This window comes from Aquarana catesbeiana, linkage group LG04, assembly GCF_042186555.1.
Source record: "Aquarana catesbeiana isolate 2022-GZ linkage group LG04, ASM4218655v1, whole genome shotgun sequence".
In the NCBI taxonomy this organism is placed as follows: Eukaryota; Metazoa; Chordata; class Amphibia; order Anura; family Ranidae; genus Aquarana; species Aquarana catesbeiana.
The window spans coordinates 422,970,068-422,980,541 of NC_133327.1; positions in this window are offsets into that span (position 1 = coordinate 422,970,068).

Sequence of the window (10,474 nt, forward strand, 5' to 3'; positions counted from 1 at the left end):
CCACCAGACAAAAACTGACATTCCCTCCCATTCAGCTCTGATTCAGCAGGGAACCTGCTCTCAGATCCCCTGCTGATCGGAACAGACCCCGCTCTGTGAGAAAGTGCCCTTATAGACAAGTCATGAGTGAATTAAAGTGGCTGTAAACCCTCTCATATACCCAGTGAAGTGACTGGCCACAGATGATACACAGAGATGAAACAAATCCTCCTACATACAGTGCCTTGCAAAAGTATTCACCCCCCTTGGCTTTTTACCTATTTTGTTACATTACAGCCTTTAGTTCAATGTTTTTTTAATCTGAATTATATGTGATGGATCAGAACACAATAGTCTAAGTTGGTGAAGTAAAATTAGCAAAATATATACAAAAAACTATTTTTCAGAAATAAAAAAATAATAATTGCCATGTGCGTATGTATTCACCCCCTTTGTTATAAAGCCCATAAAAAGATCTGGTGCAACCAATTAACTTCAGAAGTCACATAATTAGTGAAATGATGTCCACCTGTGTGCAATCAAGTGTCACATGATCTGTCATTATATATACACACCTTTTTGAAAGGCCCCAGAGGCTGCAACACCTAAGCAAGAGGGTTCTTTTTTTGGGCTGCTCCAGGCCACCTGTTGATTACAGTTGGCTTTTATTTTTTCATGGTCACTGATGGGATTCTCCTCCCGCATTGAATGCTTCTGTGAGCCGATGTCTGATTAAACCCTGGTGGTTCTTAACAGCTTGTTTGCCGAGCATGAGAATGCAAGGCATATCTTTCTGGTGAGTGCGATTTCAACAGAGAGTGGAACACAAATCACATTTGGTGTGGTGGAAGACAGTCATATATTTTTTGCTCTGATTTAAGAAGATCTGTTTCCCATATGGATCTTATTACTTTGCATGGACTTTGTGTTTAATTTATGGACACTTTTACACGTGGAGTTTTTTATTCACTTTTTTACATATAGTTTTCTGTGTTATTAGGTATTGTTTATATCTTGCCTTATTTAGCACTTTTGAAACCAAACCACGGATTTTTATTTGCAGCGCCACTGTTTTTTCTGTAAAACGCTTTATTGAAGAGGCACCAATAACCAAACACTGCCATGAAGACCAAGGAACTCTCCAAACAAGTAAGGGACAATGTTGTTGAGAAGTACAAGTCAGGGTTAGGTTATAAAAAAATATCCAAATCTTTGATGATCCCTAGGAGCACCATCAAATCTATCATAACCAAATGAAAAGAACATGGCACAACATCAAACCTGCCAAGAGACGGCCGCACACCAAAACTCATGGACCGGGCAAGGAGCGCATTAATCAGAGAGGCAGGACAGAGACCTAAGGTAACCCTGGAGGAGCTGCAAAGTTCCACAGCAGAGACTGGAGTATCTGTACATAGGGCGACAATAAGCTGTACGCCCCATAGAGTTGGACTTTATGGCAGAGTGGCCAGAAGAAAGCCATTACTTTAAGCAAAAAACAAAATGGCACGTTTTGAGTTTGCGAAAAGGCATGTGGGAGACTCCCAAAATGTATGGAGGAAGGTGCTCTGGTCTGATGAGACTAAAATTGAACTTTTTGGCCATCAAAGAAAACGCTATGTCTGGCGCAAACCCAACACATCACATCCCCCAAAGAACACCATCCCCATAGTGAAACATGGTGGTGGCAGCATCATGCTGTGGGGATGTTTTTCAGCAGTTGGGGCTGGGAAACTGGTCAGAGTTGAGGGAAAGATGGATGGTGCTAAATACAGGAATATTCTTGAGCAAAACCTGTACTACTCTGTGTAATTTGAGGCTAGGACGGAGGTTCACCTTCCAGCAGGACAATGACCCCAAACACACTGCTAAAGCAACACTTGAGTGGTTTAAGAGGAAACATGTAAATGTGTTGGAATGGCCTAGTCAAAGCCCAGACCTCAATCCAATAGAAAATCTGTGGTCAGACTTAAAGATTGCTGTTCACAAGCGCAAACCATCCAACTTGAAGGAGCTGGAGCAGTTTTGCAAGAAGGAATGGGCAAAAATCCCAGTGGTAAGATGTGGCAAGCTCATAGAGACTTATCCAAAGCGTCTTGGAGCTTTGATAGCTGCAAAAGGTGGCTCTACAAGGTATTGACTTTATGGGGGTGAATAGTTATGCACATTGACATTTTATGTTATTTTGTCCTATTTGTTGTTTGCTTCACAATAAAAAAAAACATCTTCAAAGTGGTGGGCATGTTCTGTAAATTAAATGATGCAAATCCTCAAACAATCCATGTTAATTCCAGGTTGTGAGGCAACAAAACAGGAAAAATGCCAAGGGGGACAAATACTTTAGCAAGGCACTGTAAGTGTTACTTGTTTATCTATAGTCTTCTCTTTTGTATAGTGGATTGGTAGGTATACAGTGAAGGGAATCACCTAAATAAAGACCTATTCATGGATAGGAAGTCCTGATATAGACGTTATAACTAAAAGGTAACCATAGTTAGTCCTCAGGTAGACATATTATACACAGGTGAATCCAATGTCCCAAAAGGCAGATCAGCTCACTCCCACCGGAAGAAAAAAAGGCTTACCAAATGTGGTGGACCCGACAGGGCATACGCCGAATTGGGTCAGATAAGGCTTGGGTGGTAAGTGGCTGTGGATGTCTGTAATGTCACGGCTTGCTGGATTCCTCCAACTGGTAACCGGGTCCTGGAAGATGTGAGGTGTCCCAAGAATATAGATGGTTCTGTGGGTCCTAGGGGAGTACCCCATTGTCGCCACTTTGTCACAGCGCTGTATTACATTTTGGACTTACGTGAGTGTATTTCCTTACAATTTTTATTAAAACTTTTATATTCGGATTTACACTATGTGGCCCTTCCTTTCTTTTCTCCATATTAACACCATCACCTAAACCTATGAATGCTGGTTTGAGGGATCCATCCACGGAACACCTCACCCCTCCCCTAGGACCCACAGAACCATCTATATTCTTGGGACACCTCACATCTTCCAGGACCCGGTTACCAGTTGGAGGAATCCAGCAAGCCGTGACATTACAGACATCCACAGCCACTTACCACCCAAGCCTTATCTGACCCAATTCGGCGTATGCCCTGTCGGGTCCACCACATTTGGTAAGCCTTTTTTTCTTCCGGTGGGAGTGAGCTGATCTGCCTTTTGGGACATTGGATTCACCTGTGTATAATATGTCTACCTGAGGACTAACTATGGTTACCTTTTAGTTATAACGTCTATATCAGGACTTCCTATCCATGAATAGGTCTTTATTTAGGTGATTCCCTTCACTGTATACCTACCAATCCACTGTCATTTAAGATATGGTTTAGCGCTACACTTTTTTGTTGTTTTCTGCTTATATACCTTGTTGGTTGTGTTAGCTGCTTTCTTTTTGTTTTTGTTTCTCTTGTGAGCAGCGCAGAATCTTTTTGCATATACTTCTCTTTTGTATAGCCCTTCAAAAGAGCTGATTTTAGATGAAATCCTTTTGCATTTTTCAGTATCACAGAAGAAGGGATGGAGAGTTGCAGTTAGAGGTCTGAGACACTGTGTGAGAGCTAATTGGAGGAAAGGAACACACCCTTCACACAAAACACAAACTGTGTTCTAAATAGACAAGCTGTGTGCTGAGCTCTCCTCCCCGACACAATTTTTACCTCATGTGTCTGCTTTGGAGAGAGATGAGTAAACACTACAGACATATTGTATGTGCTTTGTTCAGATTTCATGACAGAGGTTTACAACCCCTTTAAAGGGGTTGTAAACCCTGGTGAAAAAGCTTCTGTCACTGAGCAGCCCCTCAGTTTTACTCACCTGAGCCTGTTCGTTCCCACTCTGGAGACGCACTCACCCTCTCTGACCGGTGTCTCGGCTCTTCATTGGATAGATTGATAGCAGCACAGTCATTGGCTTCCACTGCTGTCAATCAAATCCAATGACACAGGTGCCGGGGGCCGAGTCCAGCTTTCTGTGTCTATGCACGCAAAAGCTGGACTTGGGAGCGTGCCCGCACGGTTACCCCCAAGGAGAGCGCTTTGAGGGACCCCAGAAGAGGAGGATCGAGGCCACTCTGTGCAAAATGAACTGCACAGTGGAGGTAAGTATGACAAGTTTGTTATTTTATTTTTTTTTTAACTATGAGGGTTTAGTAACCCTTTAATGTGTCTGAACTGGGATTCAACCCAGACGAGGCCAATATATTCTCCAATGTTTTTCTCCACTATTAAATTACAAGGGATGCACTGCTACCACACTTTGTCATCTATAGTAGTAGCATTTGCTGTTTGAATTGCTCATGATAGGGAACTCTGTTTCTTCACACATTTTAGTAATGTGCATTTGTTGCAAAAGGTACAGCTTGAGCAAACACAGGCTTGACAGGTACTAGGACAGGAAAAATAATGTAATTTTAACCTGTAAAAGAATCAGTGTGACCCCTGTAATTTGTTGTTCCTTATGTGCTTTCATTTACGGTACTTAGTTGCAGGGTGGATAAAAATCAATGATAATAAAATGCTTTCTATCTAAAGATAGTTTTATATTTAAGATACATTAATAATTTAGTTTATTCAGCATGAAATGGAACTTAGTTATGTAGCATGAGGCTATATATTTTTTAACAAGAAAATATTCTGCAATATTTACATTTTTGGGAAACACATTCAATGATTTCAAGCTCTGCAAGCTGAGATAACATGCACTGCATTGATGCATTCACACAATTTCACAGTAATCATGAGATACAACAAAGTTCAGGAATAATCCTTTATTCCATTGTTTTGCAAATCTATCTACACTACAAACTGTATGATTAAATCGGTTCTGATATCGCTGTTTTACTAACCTGACAGCTTATTATTCTAAATAGAAAACCTTCATTTTGTTTGCAAATATTAACCGCTTCAGCCTCGGAAGATTTTACCCCCTTCCTGACAAGAGCACTTTTTGCAATTCGGCACTGCATCGTTTTAACTGACAATTGCGCGGTCATGCGATGTTGCACCCAAACAAAATTGATGTCTTTTTTTCCCACAAATAGAGCTTTCTTTTGGTGGTATTTGATCATCTCTGCGTTTTTTATTTTTTGCGCCATAAACAAAAAAAAGAGCCTTCAATTTTGAAAGAAAAAACTCATTCATTTTTACTTTTTGCTATAATAAATATCCCCCAAAAATATATAGTTCCTCAGTTTAGGCTGATATGTATTCTTCTACATATTTTTGGTAAAAAAAATCACAATAAGCGTATATTGATTGGTTTGCGCAAAAGTTATAGCGTCTACAAAATAGGTGATAGTTTAATGGCTTTTTTAATATTCTTTTTTTTTTTACTAGTAATGGCGGCGATCTGCGATTTTTATTGGGACTGCGACATTATGGCGGACACGTCGGACAATTTTGACTCATTTTTGGGACCATTGGCATTTATACAGCGATCAGTGCTATAAAAATGCATTGATTACTGTAAAAATGTCACTGGCAGGGAAGGGGTTAACACTAGTGGGTGATCAAGGGGTTAATGTGTTCCCTCAGTGTGTGTTCTAACTGAAGGGGGCTTGGGACTGTGTAGGGGAGGTGAAAGACCATTGTTCATACTCTGTATGAACAGTTGCTCTGTCTCTTCTCCCCTCACAGAACCGGAAACTGTGTGTTTACACACACAGCTCCCGGTTCTCTGTGTGCCCAGAGCGATCGCGGGAGCCCAGCGGTGATCGCGCCTGCTGGGCACTCACATCGACTCTGTGGGCAAGCAGGGGGCACGTGCCCCCACCCAATGTTGGAGCGTTTGTCGTACAAGTGTGAACCCAGCCTTATGCCCTGTACACACGGTCGGATTTTCCGATGGAAAATGTGTGATAGGACCTTGTTGTCGGAAATTCTGACCGTGTGTAGGCTCCATCACACATTTTCCATTGGATTTTCCGACACACAAAGTTTGAGAGCAGGATATAAAATTTTCCGACAACAAAATCCGTTGTCGGAAATTCCGATCGTGTTTACACAAATCCGACGGACAAAGTGCCACACATGCTCAGAATAAATAAAGAGATGAAAGCTATTGGCCACTGCCCCGTTTATAGTCCTGACGTACGTGTTTTACGTCACCGCGTTTAGAACGATCGGATTTTCCAACAACTTTGTGTGACCATGAGTATGCAAGACAAGTTTGAGCCAACATCCGTCGGAAAAAAACCTAGGATTTAGTTGTCGGAATGTCCGAACAAAGTCCGACCGTGTGTACGGGGCATTAGAGTGTATTTGCATCCCCTACACCTGCAATGCTGGGCAGCAGACTGCAATAGATTTGCCAAGTCTGTCCTCAGTCCCTTTTTCTGTCTCAAAAATAAGACATCAGGTATTTGTTTAGACCCCTGATATATCACTAGATTCCCCCCAACAAGGCTTTTAAAAAAGTTATGAAAAATAATAAATAAAACTGTAAAAATAATAACAAATAAAATAATAAAAAACTACTGACACTATCCACTGCTCTACTGACAATGACCACTGCTCTACTGACTGACACCATTCACTGTCCTATTGATACCAACCTCTACCCTACTGACACCGTCCACTGCCCTACTGACACCAACCTCTGCCCTACTGACACCGTCCACTGACCTACTGACACCAACCTCTGCCCTACTGACACCGTCCACTGCCCTACTGACACCAACCTCTGCCCTACTGATACCGTCCACTGCCCTACTGACACCGTCCACTGCCCTACTGACATTGTCCATACACCATTCACTGCCCTACTGACCTTTCACTGCTCTACTGGCTGGCACTGTCCATGTTTAAGGTAGGCTAAGTTAATATTTTGTTTTATTACTCTAAGCATATTTCATGGGTACAAGAATGCCTTTCTTTTATTCAACCATGCCCCTTTAAGCCCCTCCCACTGTTAACGCAACTTGGCCATACCCACCATTCGTCACAACGCATCGCATTACTACTCTCCTTGGGGCACTCAAAGGTGTCCCGGTCTTTTACAATTCTATAGTATATACTGTAGTACTGTACAAAAGAAAAAAAAATTGCCATACCCGACGGCCTGAAGAAAAGGTGGCAACCCTACGATAGCAAAGAGTGTTGCTATGACCAAAGGCATTGTTTTAGCCATGTCTGAACACAGCAAACTATCCAAGGATAGGCACCCATGTGAATGTAGCCTTACTCTTTCAGCAAGACAATCATTCTAAACACAAGGCCAAAATCCATTTTAAATAGCTCATACACAAATGTAGTCAAATGTAGTCCAAGTCCCCATCCCAGTCCAATAGGAAATCTGCAAATTGCATGGCACGCTTACCACCCAGTGTGTAAAGTTTATAGGCTGCCATTACTAAACCCCATACTTTCAGAGTCAATGACCAAAAAGAAGCATGCAGATCCCAAGTTCTGAATTTCTCCTGAATTCACTAATTGTATATCTGCTCCTGTGGCCCAGAAGGTATGGAAGCCAGAGATAGCCAGGCAACCAGCAAGGGCAGATTCCGTAATTCTCTTATGCCTCGTACACACGGTCGGATTTTCCGATGGACAATGTCCGATCGGAGCGTGTTGTCGGAAATTCCGACCGTGTGTGGGCGCCATCGGACATTTTCCATCGGATTTTCCGACACACAAAGTTGGAGAGCAGGAGATAAAATTTTCCGACAACAAAATCCGATCGCGTCAATTCCGACCGTGTGTGGCCTGTTCCGACGCACAAAGTGCCACGCATGCTCAGAAGAAATTCCGACATGGGACAGCTCGTTCTGGTAAACTTAGCGTTCGCAATGGATACAGCACTTTCGTCACGCTGCAATGTTAAAAATGGTTTAATACAGCGCACTCTCTTCTTCTTTATAATGTGACAAGAATTAAGTCGTTTTGCTGCTCATATTCACACACACTTCTCACAAACTTTTATTTGTGTTTTTTTAGTGGGATTCCCTGAATATATTGTTATTAGTTGTCACATCTGACAGTTTTATATATATTTTTTTTTTTTGGGGGGATTTTCAGCCTTTTTTTTTCTTTAATGTTTGGATTTTTTCCAAGGCTGATCTTTGTTCAATGTTATTTTTATTTTTACTCCAGAATATTTTTGGGTGTGTTTTGTGTGTCAAGTTACCCCAACACCATTGATATCTTGTATTATTTAATCTCAAGGAGATTGTTTGTTGTTGGTGTCCCTTGTTCATTTCACATTGTATATTTGAAATTTACCTGAATCCTCACAAACCAACTGTCCTTTTTGAAGTAAAACACATAGGAGAGTATAATTCAAAACAAAAATCCTTTATTAAGTGATCAGAACCAAACAAAGAGGAAGGCAACACTGGATCAACAGGAGAAATTAGCGAAGCTTGGGACCCCCACGGCAGACATCAATTCTTCAACATCAAAATTGGTGGCCTGAGGAGTCCATATGTAAGGGAGGGCAGTCTGGTCCAGAATTCGCAGAGATCCAGATAGCAGCAGATGACATCTGTGTCCCCAGGCTGTGGTACCACAAGAGGCTGCATCTATTGGCCGACCAGACTGGATCCAGGGCAATCACTGTCTGGTCTTCCTTCCACGCTTCCTTCCGGGCTGTGGCTGTGCAGTTGGAGATGTGGCAGGAGGAGGAGTAGGACCTGGAGGAGGAGGAGGACTGGGGGGACCTGGAGGAGGACTGGGAGGACCTGGAGGAGAGGGAGGAGGAGGACCTGCAGGAGGAGGAGGAGGACCATCCCAAAGATGTGTGTGAGGTGTAATTTGGCCCCTCATACCTTTCTCCAGAGCCTCCGATATGAGGGCCTCACACAAGACTTTTTGGCCCTCCTCCATCCTCTGCATTTTATAGGCTATGAAGGCAGCAATGTTCTCCTCCATGGTGTGGGGTGCTCCCAGGACCTCTGTAGCCCTCCAAAAGAATGCTATAGCAGCCTCCTCTAGGGTACTCCTCCTACTGCCACTTTCTATTTTCAGGGGGGGTGGAGGGACCTTGATATCAGCCAGCCGGCTCGGCCCGGCCACCTCCTGGCTGAGACTTCCCTGTGTATGAAAAAGGGACATGGTTGTAATGTTTTGCATCATCAATGACAATCCTAAATTAGTACTCCCAACTAACATCTAGTTAACATCATTGATTGGACAAGCAGAAATATTTAGAGGAATGCTTTACCTGGCTCAATCTGGGCTCCTCCACATATCGCCTGGAAGGCCCAGGTTGGGCGTCAGAAGCCTCAGCCGGAGGGGAAGGAAGCCTGGAAGGAAGACTGGAGAGGGATGGCCTGGGTTCAGTCTGGCCTGCCAGAAAGTGCAGCCTGTCGTAGTACAACATCCTGGGGACATAGATGTCATCTGCTGCTCCAGATCTCTGTGAATCCAGGACTTTCTTGCGCTCCCTCAGATATGTGCTCCTCAGGCCACCAATGAAAATCTTTAAATAAGTGATGTCTGCCGTGGGGATCACCTGCTTCACAATTTCACACAATTGCTCCAGTGCTGCCTTCCTCTTTGCTTGGTTCTTGAAATGGGGGTGGGTAATCTCCCACAGACAGGGCAGCTCACTTAGCATCTCTACGAATACTGACATGAAGTCATTGTCTTTCATTAAGATATCCATGTTCACTGCAAGACACAACACAAGACAAAGCCTAATGTCAGACAAAACTCTCCTAATCTTGTTACAATATAGGCCTCAATCTAGAAGCAGTATAGGCACAAGTTTGTCTCTTACCTTCGTTCTTACGATCGGCGCGTCCAATGCTCCTTCCTCCGCTCACAGATCGTACGTAATACGCACGCGTGTTACACTTTATACACACTGCGCATGCGTGTAACTCCGCCCGCCCCTGACGTTCTTTCTAGTCTATTCCCCGCCCCTTTTCGTTCGGCGCAGTGGGTGAAGAGCATGATGGCGGAGTTACAGCAGGTGCATGCTAATTCTAGCAACGAGGAGGAGGAAAGCCCGGATCCAGGCACGTCTCGATCCAGAAGGAGACGTTTTAAGGCCACAATTATGTCGTTTGGGGAGATGTTGGAGATGGTCGACATCATGAGGAAGTCCGACTATGACGGAAAATATGGGCCTTACCCCCACCCCAACATCCGAAAGGCCAAGATCATGGCGAAAGTGGTCAGGAGTCTTGAGAGGAATTTCGGGGTACGAAGATCTAAAGATCAGCTCAGGAAGTGGTGGTCGGACCTGAAGTTGAGAGAGCCAGAGCAGTACCGAAAGATCCGGAGAGTGCTGCAAAAAAGTAAGTAGTTGTGCTGTGTTCCTATTCTTTCTGTCTTTATTCCGTTCGTTCTGCTCCATATGCTTTTATTAATTGTAACGTTTAAAAGGGCAACTTTAATGTTCATGGGCCCATTATTCGTTCGTATCAAACATTTTTCTTTCGGCCTCTAGAACACCATTGTTTAGGCCATATGCATTTTCCCACATTTTTTGGGGCCCACTTGGATGCCAAATATTTGTTTGTGTAGATGGGTTTGTT